The 14,542-nt window shown below is 49.6% G+C and overlaps 1 protein-coding gene across 2 annotated transcripts in view; it reads left to right on the forward strand.

The window, feature by feature from the left end:
* Window positions 1-164: 164 nt before the first annotated feature.
* Window positions 165-14,542, forward strand: part of LOC119176418 (tumor protein p53-inducible nuclear protein 2) — a 79,363-nt gene continuing 64,985 nt past the window's right edge. The window contains exon 1 of one of the 2 annotated variants that reach the window (XM_037427681.2): window positions 165-357. The gene's annotated coding sequence lies outside the window, so the exon portion shown is untranslated. The remainder of the gene's footprint in view (window positions 358-14,542) is intronic. The other variant, XM_037427680.2, reaches the window with a different exon arrangement.

Below are 14,542 nucleotides of genomic sequence, written 5' to 3' on the forward strand. Positions count from 1 at the left end.
TTCCACTCCTCTCTCATTTTTTTTTTTTTCACCGTTGTGTTTTTGCCGTCATAAGTGAGCTCTAGGGAGCGTGCGTCGTCACGTGACCTACGATCAGCTGGTCGACGCTGATTGGTTGCCCAGGGCACCTACGGCCAATCGTAGCGTCCCCCCTTGACAACTGTCGAGCGCTCGGCAACAACAACAATAGCAAAAAAGTTGCCTCAGCTGTGTGTTCACTGTGCGAGAGTCGCTAGCTGACGGAACGCTTTGTTGTGGCACCTACTGACGCTGTTTTTCGAGTACTAAATGCATTGCAAGTCCTCCTGCTGACCAGTGCCGACTGCTGCCTTCGCTAGGAACATCATTTTGACAAGGGTAAGCCCATGTAGTTAGCGTTCACTTGCCCTGTAACGGCGCGGAGGTGACCGCTACAGTTTGGGTCATTCGAAGGTCCAACACGGTAATTTTTCATCGATACGCCTTGTATCTAGCTTCGATTTCGGTCGACCCAACTTTCGTGAAATCATGTAGTACATCGTGCTACACAGTGCTTTTTAATGGATGCAGTGAAATTCGGTTCACTCTGTGTGCCCAAAAGACATATGCATGATCTTAGAAACGCTTGCTTGATTTACGTGTAGTTGTGTTTGTATTCATTGTCGCTGATGCCTTCGATTCATATGCAGTGACGGAACGCCGTTAGTTTTGTTTGTTTCTTCCCCGCATATGAGCAGCACGAGTGGCTCCGCGCGGAGAGCGCCAACGGATTAGCCAGCTCGGCTGTTGTGGGGGGCGAAGAAGGGGGTTCCGGGGCGTTCCCTGGTCCGCGCAGCCAGCCTTGGCGAGCGTGCTTCTCCAGCAGACTGTCCGTCGCGAACGGGGCAGGATTCCACACTGGGTTTCTTCGCGCAGCTTCGCCGCCGAAATGATCTCCATCGGAGGAATTTTGGTGGTGCCCGTAATAATTAGTCTCGCGAACAATTCGAGTGGACTTTTCAGTCTTGTGCAATTCCCGCAGCTGCTACGCTGCGGCGCGCGTCATTCGCGACTGTAGTTATCGACATCTCCGGGTGCGGATCGCATTGAGCGTGCGATACGCGCGAGAAGGAGGGAGATCATGCCCACCGTAGCGCGGTGTCACTAATTCGGGCTTCATTACGCCAGTGCCTGCGCGCATTCGCTTGTTCGCCGGCCTATCGCGGGTTATTTCCGAGAATACGCGGCCGCCTATTTCGGGAGGCCAGCGTACGCTCGCTCGTTGGTGAGCTCGGCGTGTCCCTTCGACGTTGCATGACAGTTTCAAGGTCGCGTATAGCGCTGACGCCGTAGCAACTGCCCCACACTGCAACCAAACGCGCTTTCGTCGATTGCGCGACCCCCTCCCCTGCTTACAGCAGCGACGCGGACTCTACGCTCTAATGACTCGCTATATCTGGTTTGGCAACGAGCGGACTTACTGCATGCGACTTGTGATGCATAGCCGTTATGCGCGCCGTCCCATTACGGACCACTTTACCAAGTACTCTCTAAATTGAGTGACAGTGCTTTCATGAAGTTCCCTACTTAACGTGGTCGGGAGAGACAGCAAGATGTTAGAGAGGCTGAGTTTGTTCCGTTTGGAGCTTCCGCAGCCCTGGCTTTGTTGCATAGCATAGGAGCTCTGCGGAAAGCACGGCATTTCCTGATACGGTTGCTTCACGCAGCGCTTGATATCGCACGCTAGCGTCACCTATGTGCCTTTCGGCGTAGACGAGGGACCTCGCTTTTGTTTTGTGTAGATCAGTTGACCGGGGGAGTTTTTGCAGAAATTTAAGCGAACATTTGCAGCGCTTGTTTCGCGCACCCGAAGTAGTTGACCGCGGTACGCGAGAAGCATGTTTGTCGGCGGGGTTACATTTTGCGGCTCCGTAATCAGTCGCCTGAGCTTAGCTGTGCTCACGTTTGAAGCTGCCTCTGGCGCATCTTAAATTTCTCACGCATATCGAGACATTCGTGAGAGTCATGTCCTCAACCGCCATGGTAGCCACGAGATCACTGCTATGGCGATTGGATTTCGATGAGATTGAAAAACGCTTGTGGGCCTTAATTTAGGAGTGTGGCGGTTTGGGCTAGTTGGTATGCCAGGACGATAGTTATAGCGCGAGAGCAAAACGGCGACCTTTGTGTCCCTTGTCGTCGTTCTGCTTTTGCGCTATAACTATCGTCTTAATTGAGGGGTGCTTGTTAGAAGTCCTAAATTATTCTAGGGTCTTGTGCCACGACATGCCTCATAATCGCATGTTATTATTATTATTATTTAATCGCCGCTTATCCCCTTTCAGTGTTGCGCCCCCACAGGTTGAGTGCTCCGGGTGGCCTCAGCAGGATGTTGCCAAAGCGTTTTGCCAAACACTGTGCATTCAGCAAAGGTGTCCCCGCTTTGACCTTGGAGCGGGGAGAGGCAGATTGCCAAGTGAGACTGCAAGGGCCGTTGTGCTGCGCTTATTTCGTGCGGCCCGCGTTTCTCTTTCGAGACCGCTGTGTTGGGGCGCCAATATGAACCTTCATTTTCGCGTTCCGCTCGGGGCCGCGCCCTGCTTTTTCAAGTGCCACGACATGTATGCACACTGAACCGGGCTCATTTTCTCGCTTTTTTTTTTAATTCTTAATCACTTCTCAGCATTTGCTTGGGTCATAGAATGGTTACCTCTAGGCATGCTGACTGCTTTCAGGGACACTTGATTTGCTGACCACTGATCGATTGATATCCGGGGATTAACTTCCCGAAACCACCGTATAATTATGAGGGACACCGTAGTGGAGAGCTCCGGAAATTTCGACCACCTGGGGTTCTGATTGATTGATTGATATGTGGGGTTTAACGTCCCAAAATCACCATATGATTATGAGAGACGCCGTAGTGGAGGGCTCCGGAAATTTCGACCACCTGGGGTTCTTTAACGTGCACCTAATTCTGAGTACACGGGCCTACAACATTTCCGCCTCCATCGGAAATGCAGCCGCCGCAGCCGGGATTCGAACCCGCGACCTGCGGGTCAGCAGCCGAGTACCTTAGCCACTAGACCACCGCGGCGGGGCCACCTGGGGTTCTTTCTTTAACGTGCACCCAAATCTGAGCAAACGGGCCAACAGCATTTTCGCCTCAATCGGAAATGCAGCCGCCTCAGCGGGATTCGATCCCGCGACTTGCGGGTTTAGACCACCGCGGCGGGGCAATTTGTCGACCACTAACGAAGGTTGAATATGCTATGCAATTGCAAACGTACGGCACAGAAAGAGAAGGTCGCGATACAAGCGCATCTATAGCTCGGTCGCAACTCGCAAAAGGAATCTCGAGCTCCTCCCGCCTCTTTTCTGAGCGCTCGAACACCGGCGCACAAGTGAGCGAGCACCTATGGCGTGCCGGACAGCTTCCAAGGACAAGCGGCACGTCGCTTGAAACTGTGGCCCAGGTGGTATACAGAGTCCATTTGGTCTGGACAGCCCTTTATACGCCAACGTGGTAAAGCTGTCACCAGCTTGCGTGTGCAGAAGCTCATCAGTCGCACAACACTTCTCTGTGAATCATTATCATCAGCCTGACTACGCCAGCTGCAGGGCTAAGGCCTCACCCGTGTTCCGGCAATAAACCTCTGGTCCTGTGCTTTCTGCTGCCACATTATTCCTGCAAACTTCTTAATATCATCTGCCCACCTAACTTTCTCTTCTCCTCGCGTGCTTGCCTTCTCTGGGAAATCAGTCAGTTACCCGGTCTATGCCCATTTATTCTTCTTCTGAACTGGACACGGAAAGAAGGGTAGGTCTGAAGACTAATATGCATACAAGTAGAATAACGCGCAACAGTCTCGGCAGAGGAAAACGCTTTGTGATAGGTGGGGAGACACTGGAAACTGTTATGTAGTCTATACTTAGGACAGGTATAGTAACCGCGGATTCGAACCATGAGGGTAAAATAACTAGAATAATAAGAATGGGGTGAAACACATCCGGCAAGAATTTTCAAATTATGAATGGTAGTCTACCAATATTCCTCATTAGGAAGGAATATAACAGCTGCATATCTTACCGGTACTTACCTACGTAGCAGAAACCTGGAGGCTTACAACATTCAAAGAAGGAGAATGATAGGTGTGACCTGAAGCGCCAGGAAGAGAGCAGAGTGGGTCAGGGAACAAACATAGGTTAAGGGTATAATTGCTGAAATCTCTGTGCACACCGCGCGCTGATTCTCATGTCATGTCGTGGTGAACTGCATCGCCAATCTGACGTGACCAAACGTAACCACAGCGCGCGCGAACGTCAAGAACGTCGGATTAAGGCACCGAGTGGCTCAGCGCATGTTCCTCGAGCGATATGGATATGATATCTGGCTCAGTGAGTTCTGTGGGTGTGGAAACAACGGTCACATAGCACATCCAATATCGCTAAGCTACGAAATATTTATGTTTGCTTTCTTTAGGAGAAACATTCCACCCCAGAATGACTGGCGTGGTCGGGCTCGGACCGGGGTGAATTTTTTTTCCAACTGGGAGTCTTTGTTTCCAGCGAACCACCGTGGCAGAGGCAGTGACAGGATTTCTATGCTTGGAATACGTAGCGACTCTAGGAATGCAAGGCATACGTGGTTCTATATTTTCCTTGGTCGTGTAGGAAAGCACTATGCAGCTGTTGATGTGCGAGGCAAAAGAAAAAGTGCGCTGCATCCCTCTCCGCCCCAGATCCATCTTTAGAAATCCCGGCTTCTGGCATAAAATTCCAGGCATACTTTCGGGTGGACGTTAATCTTATTTAACTCCTTAATTTCATCCAAAACGTTGTAACGTTCGGCCATTGTCCGGAGAAAGATTGTTTATATTTTTGTGCCGATCAGCGGCATTTTCTGACGAAACCATTGATATATGGCATTCCGCGAATACCCCTTTGTAGTATGCCTACAGGTAAGGGAAATTCTGAAGGGAGGCACTAAGTAAGTTTAGACTCATAAATTATTTGTTGAAGAAAAACTGTTATTTATTTCGCAGTCGTAGGTTCAGTAATTACAAGGTAATAATGAAGGTAAGAAATTATGTTTCATTTTTTTTTCAATTTCGCGCCGAAGTCTCAGCAGCTGAATGTCAGTAGGACATCATGTATTTGAATAATTATTTATTTTTTTTAATTTTAGCTTCATTGGCTCTAAAATTTCAGGATTGGACCTATACTCCTTTGACGCGAGACAAGGGCACCTGAGTTAAATGCGCAATTAGGTTCACAGGGTATTGGACCTATACTCCTTTGACGCGAGGCAAGGGCAGCTGTGGCAGGCAAGCGGGTCTATACCTGCCACCATCCCGAAAAGAAAGATGCTCGGCGCTCTTGGCGAATTCATTTGCCGCCAAGCTGTTGAATGCACGCTGCGGGCCTTGCCAGAGTGTCCGCACGGTGCGCTTTTACACATCCAGCACACTAGCTGGCACACTGGAAGCGTGCAGCTTCAGGGTTGGTGTTCGAATGACATGTATCGAAACGGGTTATAAATTGTGAATCAACTCGCGAGTCTGTGCGTTTGCAGTCACGGGTAATTCTAAAACCAGCTCAGAGTGCCAGTCCTCGGTAACTCGAAGCTCGCCGTGGCATTTCCTGCTAATCTACTGAAAAAAAAATTGAACAAAACGAAAAAAAAAAGAGAGAGATAGTTAGCAGAGACCACGACTGCCTTCCTCATCCTATTAATATTGCTTGTTTCAGGAGTTGTCGGTCTGTCACAGGTAAGCATTTTGTCGACTGCGCAACTTTCCACACTTCCGATGTTTGCGAACAGTAAATTTTTACGTATCTTGTTGACGTGATGTCCTTAATTTTTTTTTGGTCACCGCAATAAATTGGGCCGGGCTCAAGCGGCAGCCGAGTGGATCGTTTTCCGACGCCGCCATCCGTGTAAAAAGACGCCGTTCCTCCTCGGCCCTGGGTTGCTCTGGAAAAGCCTGCGGCAGTGTCCGCGATGCTTTCGGGTTGCGCGGGTCGTCGACCGTGGCGGCGGCGATGTACTCCCTCGTTCAAGGGCCCCCTGCCACCGGTGGGCCATCTGCGGTGTGACTTGTCCGCACTGTGAGCCCGGTCCTCTTGTTGGCTGCACGAGCGGGACACGTGCGCTTCCAGACCGCACGGTGGCCGCGCTGGAGTTACTTCGAGCAGCGTGCATGTTGCTGAGAACAGCCCCAGTGTGGTCACCCGTGGGCATTTTTAATAATAATAATAATAATTGCTCGGGTTTTACGTACGTCCCAAAACTACAATATGATGACGAGAATAAACGCCTGCGGTTATTTAACGTGCGCTTAAATATAAGTACACCTCCAGCATTTTGCCTCACGATCGAAACGGAAGCACAATGCAGTCTGATGCGTGCGTTTCGCGCGCCTATATGAGAGAGCACATTTATGTTCTCAAACAAGTAATTGCATGTACAAGTCAAGAGCTGCAGTGCGGCTTTTCGCCGTCAAAGGACCCCTCCAGCCAATGGTGCCACTGCATCCAGCGGCGTAGGCAGACATTCTTTTCGGGGGCAGAGGGGGAGTGGCACTCTCTTGATTTTGAGGGGGTGCCAGGCAGGCAGATGTGGGCAAATGTCGTTTTTTGCCATGGCAAAGAAAACACTTCGGGGGGGGGGGGAGCTGTGGCACTCCCTGGCTACGCCACTGGCTGCGTCATTTGACACGCTTTGGCAGATGGTGTCAGGCTAATGTACTAAAATTGTTAGATCATTTAATACAATTCTATTTCTAGAGCCCACCTCCATTTTTCGCACGCGTTAAGCTCGAAATGGTTGATCTTTTTATCCAAATGTATACTTTCTGCTCTCACATTTGCTGCGCCTTTCGCCATCGTCCGTTCAAATCTCAAGTCAGCTGACAAAAATATACAGCTTGTTACAACTGTTCTCAGTGTACACACACCTTGTCCAGGTCCCGTGCTTGAATCATAACTCTTCATTTTGTTGACATTCTATTACGAAATGGACCAGAGGAGTTCCACAATAATGGCAAAATCTGCGCATATATGAAGCACGTGTTCAATACATGACCATATATGTAAAGAACAGTCTCTCCCTTATCGCTGGCATCGCCCTTTGTGGATAAACTGCAGGCTTTCGCAAGCCTGACGTGAGCTGCTACATGTTTGCGGAAGCGCTGAGGACCTCCTGATAGGCCATCAACATCGCTTTGCTTTCATATAGCGTACAGTCCGGGACAAACAAAACGCGAAGAAAAAATTGCGAAATAAGTTTTGCGTGCAATAACTCGAGAGCACTATTTCGGATGCATGAAGTGCATTATTCAAAAACGAATTAATGCTAGACGCGCGAATGGAAGTAATCCAATCGCGCAGGCTTTTTCGTTGCTTTGCTCGCTGCGGTTACGTTTATAAATACAGGGTGAGCAGAAGCAGCTCTTTGTGCCGTGCAATGATGAAATGGGCGGCATGCCACGGCGGCTGCAGGGAGGCATGCTGCAATTGCAGCGCTTGTTTTGAATCCTTAGCGCAGCAGCGAAAGGCCGCGTGGAAAGAATGTGTGCTATTGAGCCACAGGGGCGATAGAAATAGCTCAAGGCATGGCTGACAGCGGCGATGGAACATCGAAGTCTGTTCTTGTGTTCGTGAGTGTGTGGGGCTCCGAAAAGTGGTTTTAGAGTTTACATACATACTCACACACGTGGGATTAATAGAAAAGAAAAAACTTTAACTAAAATACGTAGTTTTTTTTAATCTGTTGTGAAAGCGTTGATGAAGGAACGGTGATGAGCAGGTTAAGATATGCAAATTTTCTGTTTTCTTTGTTGTAAATACGTGTTCTCTACTTCGAAGCCCTACAAGAAAGAAGAAAAATTATCCTAAATAATTGACTACAGACATAGTTAATATTACAGAGCAGGTATTTTTTCCACGAAGTTTCAGTTTCGTTTTCTGCAGGGTGTTCTTCGTGCGGTGTTTTGGCGAGATGTTCACGTGGGAGCCGAGTTCGCTAAGACATCTTGATGATTTTTGTGTCTTCTTTTGCACTGTGCAAAAGATTTCTATTTTTCACTGTACAGCTTAAAACTATGGGGCAGCCAGCAAGTTGCTGCTTCTGGCAGAGAAACCATTGAGTTGTTTGCGCTTTTTTAGAGTTTATGAAAGAAACAGGTAAGCACAGTACACACCGAATGCAAATAATAAGTGGTGCACTTGAGTCTTTGCTATCACCTGCCGTTTTTACTGACTAGGTTCTGCTGCAACGTGCCCTCCTCTCTCCAAAGTTGACGTGAAGTATCGGTTTGCGGTGACACAGTGGATGCATTTCCTGCGCGCCTGGCGCTCAAAGTTGCGATATCGCCTCCGTTGGGGCCTTGAATTTCGATTATTATTATCTCAAATTACGTGTGTTTCTTGGTGCTTCTAAAACATGCTTTGGCATAAATTGTCACGTCCTACATCTTTTTTTGCCTTGAGGTTAACATTACAAAAGTTAATTAACCAGTTCTTAATTAATCACTTTAATGCATCTTTAGTTGCGGCGAAACATCTATACCACGACGTAGAGTTTGTGTGCGAAGATGAAAATCTGTATTGGCCCATACCGAATTGTGTTTTCATGCAACCTCAGCCATCGCGCCGATGGACGAGATGCCTGACTTTGTAGCTGAACTGATTGGGCTATATGGTGTTAAATAAACCCGTATGAAGGTGGAAACGTCGTGCCCAGTGAGTAAACTATAGTCACATAGGCGGTGCCACCATGGCAACACTGGCGCTATTTCCCACCACGGCTGAGTGTGCGCGTGCCGCTGTCCCGCACTACTGCCTGCAATAACCACTCGCCGACCACGGCGCCAGTGCCTGCTCTCAGGAGAAGCTTCATTGCCGGGGATGCGGGTGTCATGCAGTGAAAAGAACTTATCAGAGGGATGCAAGCACTTATTATTGCGATAGCAATAATATGGACACTCTAGGCTGGGTTCTGCCGCCAGCGTCGGCGACATTCACCGTATATATATATATATATATATATATATATATATATATATATATATATATATATATATATTAACAGAAAATAAAGTTATAAAAAGTATAGGGGAAAGTATTAGACCGAATTTGCAAATGTGAAGAAAGAAAATTGCCATGGGCAGAAACCAAACCTGCGACCTTCGAATAACGTGTTCAATGCTCTCACGGCGGCCATCCTTCGAGCCACTTTATTGGGTACATATGGGAATTTAAACATGGGAGTGTCAGTCAGCGCCCTCAGTAGCCATGGCGGCGAGTGTGGCACACTCTTTATGAGCCTGTGTGGTGTCACGTAGCACATGAACTTATTACGAGCTAGCAGCTGACCAATAGCCACTCGTATACAACCTAAGGCACCAAGTCTGCCAGTACAAGACCCTCGTTAATGAGTAAGGGAAAGAAGTGTATTTCGGTTTTCCGTCTTTTTGACACAATCTTAATGTTATCTAACAGACAGTAATGCCAAAAAAAGTATACTGGAAGTTATCAGACCGAACTGTAATGTAAATGTGAAGAAAGAAAAGTGGGTGAAAAGATAACGTGCCTTGGGCAGGAATCGAACCTACAACCTTCGAATAACGCGTTCTGCATCGAACGTGTTATTCGAAGGTCGCAGGTTCGGACCGCCCTTCCAGATCCCAGCTATGTCCCAGGGTCTCTTGTGTGGCTTGCCATCCTATACCAAACTCCGCGACTCTCCTCGAAACTTGTCTCCCGGTACGAGGAGCCTTGCACCGTTTTGGAGAAAACCTCTCTGGTTAATTTCCTAATTGAGCCAGTTTCCCGATCGGACGACATTCGCCGGCGTGCACGTGACATCGTCCATGTTTCCTGCCTCCGTACCATGAGCCTCTGCCTGAAACTTCTTATGTCGCCAAGCTGGCTCCTTTTTCAGCGGGGGCGATTGTGAAGAAGATGTGCCTGCACCTTAACGACTAATAAACCTCTTCACATTACATATGTATATATATATATTGTAGTGATCATCATCGTATGTCACGCGGGCTGGCTCTCTGGCTGGCGTCTGGATTAAAAAAGGATAACCTGGTTGCTGCCGTACCGGACGTGGTCTCATAAGTGGTGGAGCGTGCTTTGGTTCGCACGTCCTCCTGCTCTACCCATCACCCCTGGAGCTCAGGTCTGGTCGACGGTGGTGCCCTCAAGCAACAGCGATGGCAGAACCCAACCCACCCGCTGCTGCAACCGCTCCTTCTCAGCCACTTAGGCTTCACTACACCGTGAGTACCTCTCATCGAGACCCTCCGGTATTTTCCGGCTTTCGCAACGAAGACGTCGAAGAATGGCTCGACAGTTATGATCGAACCAGCGTTTGTAATTATTGGAACGAGGCGCACAAACTGCGCTACGTTCCTTTTTACCTCGATGGCGTCGCTAAAACCTGGTATTACAACCACGAGAGCGACTTCTCCAATTGGTCGGCCTTCACGGGGCATCTCCGTCAGGTATTTGGCACGTCTGCAGGATGTTCTGTAGTAGCGAAACAGAAGCTCACAACCCGCATCCAAGGGGTCGACGAATCGTATACGTCCTACATTGAAGATATTCTGGCTCTCTGTCGCCGAGCACAAAATGACATGACGGAGGCCGATCGCATCCGACATCTACTGAAAGGTATCAACTCTGTGGCCTTCAATGCTCTCGTGATTCAGAATCCGACTACCGTCCGGGACGTCATCACTACATGCCAACGCCTGGACGCGCTTCATTCCATGCGCCTTCCACACGCCTCCTGCGACGCTCGCTTTACCAAAGAGCATGAATTGCGGGCTCTTATCCGCACAATTGTCAGAGAAGAACTTCACGACCTTATTCCAGGCAACCCTACCGTTGCGTCTGTCCACACACCTCCTCCCAACCTGGGAGAGATAATCAAGGACGAACTGGCATCAATGACAAGCGCTGCACATGCCCCGTCTCCTGTGCGCTTCCCAGTGCCTTCGTACGCAGAAGTTGCATCGCGGGCCCCTGTACCAGTTCCAACCGTGCCTATGGACGTCGGATGCGACCATGTGGCTGCGATGACAACGCAAGCGCCAAGGCCACGCCACTATTCTACATGGCGTCCTCCCCGCCTCATCTGCTTCTACTGTGGCATAAGGGGTCATATATCCCGTTTCTGCCGCCGCCGTCAGCAGGATGAACGACGTGGTTACTCAGCTTACGAGAGAGACTTTTCCCCGAGACCCGATGAATACGATCCCGCACCGTATCCATCCACCTTCCGTCAGTCGCCCTCCCCTCCACGGTCTCATGCTGGGCCTCATCCTTCTCGTTCATCTCGCCGCCGTTCTCCGTCACCGTTTCGGCGTACGTCATCACCCTTGCGTCCCGCTCCGATCTCTCGGGACTCGGAAAACTAGAAGGTGCAGTTTTTGGAGGGGAAAATGCTTGTCGTCGGAACGCTACAACTCCTCCGTCTCGTCCAGCTAATTTACTGCCTGTTTCTGTGGAAGGTGTTCTTGTTGACGCCCTTATAGACACTGGAGCCGCTATTTGGGTAATTGATCGTGAATTGTGTTTTCGCCTGCGTAAAGTGCAAACTTCTTATGCCGGTCCCATGTTATGCGGTGCTAATGACAGTCCAATTCGCCCGACCGGGTTGTGCACTGCTCGTATTCTCATCGATGGAATCCGTCATCACATACAATTGGCTGTGCTGTCTTCGTGCGCTCATCAGATAATCTTAGGCTGGGACTTCTTGTCAGCGGCGTCTGCTGTAATTTCGTGTGGTCGGCCCCTCATTCGTATTACGGAAACTGAGCTTTCTTCTGCTGCCGACCTTTCGTCGCCCAACCTTGTGACAGCTGCGGATTTCCTCCTGCCTCCCGGACGAGAACGTGTCCTTACGATCAAGTCACGAGACATTCTAGATGGTGACGCTGTGGTTGCTCCTTGCCAGCGCTGCATTTTTCGGGGGATCACCATCGCATCTTGTTTAGTGCGGTTCTCCCGTGGTTATGCAAGCATCACGGCCTGCAACACGACGCCAGAACCACTTCTTTTGCCTGAGGGGACCACTGTTGCCAGCATTACCGAAGAAGCACCGCTCTGTGTCGTCACTGGTTCATCTGCTTCGTCATTCTCAAAGTGTATGCCAGCGGAAGATGCATTTCCTGCTCTCAAGGCCACTTTGTGGTGAACATCTCAACCCAACGCAAACTGATGCCTTGCTAGCGTTATTAATGAAGCACAAAACTTGCTTTGACGTTTGTTTCGAAGGTCTGGGTCAAACAACAGTGACCGGCCATCGTATCGACACCGACGGATCCCGTGTGATTCGCCGCCGCCTTTACCGTGTGTCGGCTTCTGAGCGCAAGCTTATGGAAGAACAAGTCAACGACATGCTCGCGCGCAACGTCATCAGGCCTTCGACAAGCGCATGGTCTTCTCCTGTCGTACTAGTGAAAAAAAAAGGATGGCTCGGTACGGTTTTGCATTGATTACAGACCACTCAACAAAATCACTCGTAAGGACGTCTACCCAATGCCTCGCATTGACGACACTCTTGATACTTTACAAGGTGCCGAGTACGTTTCAAGTCTCCACTTGCGCTCCGGTTATTGGCAGATTCCAATGCACGAGTCTGATAAAGAGAAGACTGCGTTTGCTACGCCAGATGGGCTCTTTGAATTCAATGTAATGCTTTTCGGCCTGTGCAATGCCCCAGCCACATTCGAACGGATGATAGACACGGTACTGCGGGGATTAAAATGGAAGACCTGGACGACATTGTCATTTTTTCGTCGAGCTTCTCACAGCATCTGGAACGGCTAGACGAAGTCCTCACATGTTTAGCTAAGGCCGGTCTCCAGCTCAACACTAAGAAGTGTCGGTTTGCCAGTCACAGCATCAAGGTATTAGGTCACGTCGTCAGTAAACATGGTGTTGAGCCCGATCCCGACAAGGTTGCCGCGGTACTGCACTTTCCTACACCAACCACACAGAAAGACCTCCGCAGCTTCCTTGGCTTAGCGTCGTATTTCCGCCGCTTTGTACGTGATTTCGCTACTATTGCGGCTCTTCTGCACAAACTTCTGACCACGAGCGCACCCTTTGTCTGGTCGGATGACTGCGAAGCCGCTTTTCATGCCCTCAAGCGATGCCATCACAGCCAGTGCTTCGCCATTTCAACCCTGCAGCACCTACTGTGCTACACACTGACGCAAGTGGACTTGGCATCGGTGCTGTCCTTCTTCAGCGGAACCACGCTTCCGAAGAACAAGTCGTGGCCTACGCGAGCCGTACTCTGTCACCTGCTGAGCGAAACTACAGCATCACTGAGCAAGAATGTCTCGCCATCGTGTGGTCCATACAAAAGTTTCGTCCTTACTTATACGGCCGGCATTTCACAATAGTGACTGACCATCATGCTCTGTGTTGGTTATTGTCTCTCAAAAATTTGTCGGGACGCCTTGGCTGTTGGGTACTACGATTGCAAGAGTATGACTACAGCGTCACATATAGGTCGGGCCGAGAGCACCAAGATGCCGACGCTTTGTCCCGTTGCCCGATCTCGCAAAGCGCCGAAGTGTCACCTTCCATCTGTTCGTCACCGCTCGCCAAAGTGACCAAACAGACGGCTGCTCCTTCGAAACAGTTAGTTGCCTCGGCGGACCTTCTTTCGTCCACAGATCTCGCCTCGCTCCAACGTGCCGATACGTACTGCCGCACAATCATCGATCGGCTCACTGGCTTATCGCGTGCTCCAAACAGTCGTCCAAGACGACAACTTGCCCGTTTCAAGCTTGCGGAAAAAATTTGCGGGAATTCACACGTGTTTGAAACACGTGTGAATTCCCGCAATTTTTTGGTTTTCTTTATTTGATGTTACCCAGGGCTGTTTTAGTTATGTCATCTTAAAGTGTGTAAGCGTAACTGCCGTGTACTATCGCTTGAGTCTGCGCAAAAGCTTCTGTTGGGGATGATTCAGTGTTCGTAGTTCTTTTCTGTGTCGCTAGGGTTTTGGGTTATATATGAAGTGCTGCTTCTGAAATAAAAATTAGTGTCCAGTGTAGCGAGTGTCGTGTTTTCTTGTCCTTTTTGTCCCCGTGAATTTGCGCTACTACACCATATGGTTAAAAGGATGCGAAGCGACATTGATGCGAAGCGTCGAGTTGTTGTGTTCCGCCCAGGCGAAGAAGTCCTTTTGTGGACACCTGTTCGTGTACCTGGGCTCTGCGAAAAACTCCTTCACCGATATCTCGGTCCATACACCGTCCTGGAACGAACATCTGAAGTCAACTATCGCGTTGCTCCTGTCAACGCGGCTTCTGATCGTCGTCGCCGCCACACCGAGATCGCCCACGTCTCTCGACTGAAACGATATATTCGGCGTCCCAACCCTTTCTAACTTGCTGCCCTCTTTCGCGAAGGGGGGAAAATAGTGTGAGCGCTGACTATGTACTTCATCTTCATCTGTATGACCAAACCATTGTAGTGATCATCATCGTATGTCACGCCGGCTGGCTCTCTGGCTCGTGCGTCTGGATTAAAAAAGGATAACCTGGTTGCT

The sequence above is a fragment of the Rhipicephalus microplus genome, chromosome X, assembly GCF_043290135.1.
Source record: "Rhipicephalus microplus isolate Deutch F79 chromosome X, USDA_Rmic, whole genome shotgun sequence".
In the NCBI taxonomy this organism is placed as follows: Eukaryota; Metazoa; Arthropoda; class Arachnida; order Ixodida; family Ixodidae; genus Rhipicephalus; species Rhipicephalus microplus.